Below are 6000 nucleotides of genomic sequence, written 5' to 3' on the forward strand. Positions count from 1 at the left end.
AAAAAGAGAAGTTATAGTTAGATTATATTAAAGAATATTTTAGATATTTTAAATAATTTTTTAAGATTTTGATAGTTTTGTTAGAAAAAAATCCATTTTTTATAGATAGAAATGATAATTTTATTTATTCGTGGATAGATTTGTTAGTATTTTGAACTTTTATAAGTAAAAATGGTAGTTTACTCTTTTTATTATTATCAAAGTTGAGATTTTGAAGTGTATCAAGGTTTGCTCTCTATTGTAAGCCAGCTGCAAACCACATGATCAATTTGCCAATATGTTGAGAAATATTCAATTAGTTTTAATGATTTTTAAATAGTAAGAACCCAATTAAAAATTTTAAATGGTATAGACTAAATTGCAATTTCAGTAAAAAAGTAGAAACCTCTTAAGTACAGATACTTTGCTGAGTTGTCATGTCTGTATGTCGAACACATTTTGGACACTCTTCGACACTCGTCCGATATGTGTGTCTGCTGTGTCCAAATTGTGTCTTAATAAAAAATAAAAAATTCTTCACCAGACACGCTTGGACACACCTAAATACCATCACGTGTCAGCGTGTCTAGTCTTATTCTTAACATATATTCTTGAAATAAATTTAGATATAGTATATATTATTATTTATTAAAAAAAATTTTAAATACTTGATATAATTAAAATAAGACATTAAAAATAATTAAAAATTAATTTATATTTTAATATCAATAAAATATCAAAATATTATTACGATTTATTTAAAAAATACTTTATATTTTATATGCATGTGTGTCCCCGTGTCTTATAAAATTTTAAAATTTACGTGTCAGCGTGTCCCATGTCGTGTCGTGTCTCGTGTCCGTGTCAGTATCCGTGTATCAAAAGTAAAAACTAAGAGCATCTTCGATATTTAGTTTTAGTTTAATTCTATTTTAGGTGTCACAAAATGTCATATAAAATATTTGTGAGACCATATATCATAAAAATTAATTTGAGATTTAATGTAAGATTTGTCACTACAATGCTCAATCAATTTAAACTTTATATCATTTTTAATTATTTTATTTAATAAATTATACAAATGACAATATTTAATTGTTTTTTTTTTAAATAATACAGTATCTTATATTGATATCGTTTCATTTCAAATAATATATTCAATGTAAATTTTAATTTTAAATTAATTCAGATACTATAAATGTCAAATGAATATCTAAAAACATCTCATCAGAATTATTCTAACTATATAATTTAACTATTTGATTTTAATAAACATCTAAATTCTTCCCCAACAAATTACATGGAAGATAAGATGTAAAAAAAAATATGTGTAAAATATTTTTTAATAATTTTTTATTATTTAAAAAATATTTAAATATTATTTTTATAAAACATGTTGATTTATCTATAATTTTAATAAAAAATTAAATATATATCTTAGAAAAATAAATTATTAATAAATTTTATTATAAAATAATTAAATCTCAATATAATTCTCAAAGGAGGATGCTCCCATAAAGACGCATAAAATATCTTTTTATAAAGACACTTATGTGTCGCATTATTATTAGACGTATTAATGAACCGGTTATTTTTGAATTTCTTAACAAATTAGAATAAAATCGATTTTTTTATAACAATAATAATAAACTCAATTGTTATCAGATTCGGTCGAACCGACCAATTTACATAACCCACTGGATTATATTCGGTTTAGATTGTGTAAATCGATTGGATCAAATCGGGTCTAATAATTATAATACAGACAATTGAATTTATTATTGTTGTTATAATAAATTGATTTTGTTCTAATTTATTAAAAGATAAATTATTAACCGATTTAATAAAAATGTATAATAATATTATGACACATATAAACGTCTTTAAAAAAGATATTTTTAATGTCTTTATTGAAGCAGTGTCCATTCTCAAAAGATTTCACGGTAAAAAATTGTTGACTAAATTGATGATAGAATAATTAATTTGATTGGTGATAATAAAAGTTACAAACCAAATTGATTATCGAATGAAAACTCAATTACCAAATTGAGGCTTTTCTCTTTTGAACTAAGCCCAATCCATATGTGTGTATATATTCATGCTAATAATGAGATTTGAATTTCGATATCATATATATCATTTAAATTTGAGTAAATGACCATTTTTACCCATAAAAGATATAAACGTTGACTTATAGAAGAAGGAAATTTATCTTGTAACCAAGAAAGATGACTTTTGTGTGCCAGAAATATTCTGACGTTGGTTACGCACTTAGTCCGTTAATATTCGAATCTACGTAGCAACAAAACCACTCCAAACCTATCTACGTGTAACTCAACGTATACCTCTACAAAAACTGAAACCCTAATATGCATTTTTTCTTCCTTTCTTCTCCAATGTTTACTCTAACCCAGAAATTGAAACCATTTCATTTTCGTTGCTTCCTCAAACACAAACACTGACAAAGAAAAACCCTCTAACCGTACCCCTGGCCATGTCTCTGCGCAGATTTAACTCTGCTGCGAGTAATGTAAGTTCCAGCAATGCTTCGAGTTCGAGGAAGAAGAAGAAAAAGAAGCTTGATGGGAGATGCTTCTGTGAACTGGAGGTTGCGTTAATGAAATCTAGAACGGTAACAAAACCAAATATATGGTTCATCCAATGTTCTCTTTGGAAGGTAATGGCTTAGCATTTTTCTTTTTTTCTTTTTTTTTTTTGAAGGTTCCATTTTTTTTTTAATTTTCGTTGACATATGGATGGGTGTGGGTATTTTGATTTTTCAGACAAGAGACTGCAAATACTTTATGTGGGTGGATGAGATCGAAGAAGGTTGGAAAGGTCTTGCAAGATCGTTAGCTAAAAGGAATACGGAGTATTCTCATGCAATATGTGAAGATGGGTTGACAATCACTGCAGTTCAAAGGGAGAATCATGAAAGTGGAAAAACTCAGGAGCGAAGTTAGAACAAGTAGATTGTTGCTTGTAACTATAGCATTGGTGGTTGTGTTTTGTTTAGCTTGTAATTTGTATTTAGTGATGAAAATATAGGATTCATGTAATCTGGAGATCGTTGTTGTTTATGAGCATTGTTTGTTGTTAAGAATGACAAACCAGTTTGAACCAATTCAGTTTGTTATATTTGACAGAAATATCCATGAATGATTAATCAAATGGCATAAATAATCATGTGTATTTGCTTTATTTGACTAAATAGGTTATGTAAGATTAATAAGATGTTGTCTAAAATATGCGTTTATCATGTATTAATTTCCGTCATACATAACTGAAACACAGGTCTCTAGTTTTATAACAATGTCTTTAAAGGTTAAAACAAACTTCAACTTGTGATACATTGTGGATTCATAGAGAAACACAAGAGTATAATATCTGTTAAAGAGTACCTCATATTACCAAAATGAAATTAAAGAGTCTAGGAGCTGTACTCAAAACATCATAACAGCAGAATAAAATAGAAGAGTTCATCATCTCTTTTGATCACATGAAACATACCAACAAAACAAACCCAAAAGTCTAATTCAGATTAAAATAAGATTGAACTAATACAGCAAAATAAGTAATTTTCATCAACTAATACAACTATGATATTGGAGTTGAGTTGCTGCTCCTGCTTGAAACAATATTACTGGACTCACTGGATGTTCCTCTACCTTTGACCGTTGTTCCTCTGCCTCTAACAGTTGATGTTGCACCAGGTGTAGGCATAAACTACATAAAACGTATGGTAGTCCCAGCACTAACACCTTGCATTGTTTAAGGTGTAACAATTGGTGTTGTTTTTGAGTTGGTTGTAGGAGGGTTTGTAGCGGGAGGTCTCTTCACATTTCTCCTTTTAATAGGTTTTTTGGTTGTTGCAGCGTTCGGTGGGGATTTGGTTGAGTTTCCTAGAGTTGATACAAGAAGCAACAAATTAGTGATTGCAGAATGTTACATAGTTAATGACAAATGAAATGAATCGGCACTTACAACTGCGGCTTGTGGGGTTGGTAAACCACTTCCATCACCAGTGCCTGCTGCTGCTGTCTCAACATCTGCAGCTTCCAAGGTTTTCTCTCAATACATTTCAGCCAAAACATCAGATCTTTATCCCCCGCATTTACATGCTCCCGAGGTACATCACTCTTACTAATTTTGCCATATATGCATGGCACAAAATCTGTAGTTGACTTCTGGATATATCTCTACTAAGGCAGATATTAACCCCTAACAAAAAATTGGCATTACCAATAATAAAAGTTATGATTATTTTTTAATTTGAACTAATACAACAACATATGGAGAACAATTAAACCAAAAATACTAAATAAATAACAACACAGATAATTAATACATTGTCAAGTAATTCAAGAACAACACAACTCAATAATATTAAGTGTACAATTATAAGAGGTTGAATAATAACACAGATGAATAATACAAGATGCAAACAACATAGCAACTGAAAATCTAACCCTAACCTAAAAATTCTAAAAATATTTATCAAGCCCATCTAAGATGATCAGAATATTCAACAAATTCTCAAAAATATTTTAAGATGAAAAAATTAGTAATGGCATACCTCTGTTCTCTGTGGAGCAACGATGGTGGGCTATGAATAGTGGACAAAGTGGTGCATGCAACAATGGTGGGTTATGGGTAGTGTGGATGACAAGATGATTTCAATGACGGCGGGTAGTGGACGGCGAGATGCAGACGACGGAGGCCTGCTGACGAACGGATTTTTGCTAGTAAAGAAATTCACAAAAATAATCACGTTGTACGTATAGTTTCTAAACCAACAGAGAATCCTTTCGTACAAAAGTTTTGGTTGTCACTTAAGCAAATCCAATAAAATTTATAACCGAAGTATTCAAACCTCTGGTCATATCTCAAGGAATTGTAGGGAAGTATGATTTATTATTGGTTATGAAAAAAGGTATTTTTTTTGTTTTTGAAATAGGAACAAGTAATTTAAATGGCAAGAAAAATAAATTAATAATTATAAAAACTCTTGGCAAGGTATGAGAACTGGAAATCCCATCCTAGTTATCCTTATCAGGTGTGATGAGAATTGTTTGTTGCTCCCACTTAGTTAACCATTACTAAATAAAGGAAAGTCAAGTGGACTAATCAACTTGATTCCTCAAGTCCTAGTCAACTCCTGTGAAAAGACTAGCTTTAGAGGGATCCAAATCAATCAGCAACTTCCAATTTTCAATCAACCGCTGAGTTTGACAACTCAAGTGTCACCAACTACTCAACCAAAGCCAAAAGGGAAGAAAATCTACTCGAATAAAAATGCCTTGACCAGGAGAAGATTAATTGGAAGCATCAATAGCATAAATTAAAGAAAGCAATCATAAATCTGAAATACCTCAAATTATATTAAATAAAGATATCAATTCTAACATAGGAAAGTTCATAAATCAAATTTGGAAAGTAAATAAACCAAGTGATAAAGTAAATAAAAGTAGAAGAGAAATTGAATTTAAGGAACATTGAACCTAGAATGAAGAAATAACCACAAACTAAGAGAAATCCTAATTCTAAAACCTAAGAGAGAGGGCTTGGATTTGGATTTGGGCCGAAAAAGGGCCCAAAAATCGACTTCTGCAATTTTCTGCACGTAGCGTCCGTCACGCGTGCGTGTGGGTCACGCGTGCGCGTCATATGGAGATTTTCTTTGTCACGCGTACGCGTCAGTCACGCGTACGCGTCGTTTGCGTTTTGCGCTAGGCACGCGTCCGCGTCGTCCATGCGTGCGCGTCGCTGCCATTTTCTTCAAAACTCCATTTTGTGCGTTCCTTCCATTTTTGTGTGTTTCCTTTCTATCCTCTAAGTCATTCCTGCCCTATAAAGCCTGAAATTACTTAACACACAGATCACGGCATCGAATGGTAATAAAGGATAATTAAAATTAATATTTTTAAAGTATAGGAAACATGTTTTCACATATACCATAGAATAAGGAAGGAATTGTAAAACCATGCAATTTATATGAATAAGTAAGTGAAGAATTGATAA

Source organism: Arachis hypogaea, chromosome 13, assembly GCF_003086295.3.
Source record: "Arachis hypogaea cultivar Tifrunner chromosome 13, arahy.Tifrunner.gnm2.J5K5, whole genome shotgun sequence".
In the NCBI taxonomy this organism is placed as follows: Eukaryota; Viridiplantae; Streptophyta; class Magnoliopsida; order Fabales; family Fabaceae; genus Arachis; species Arachis hypogaea.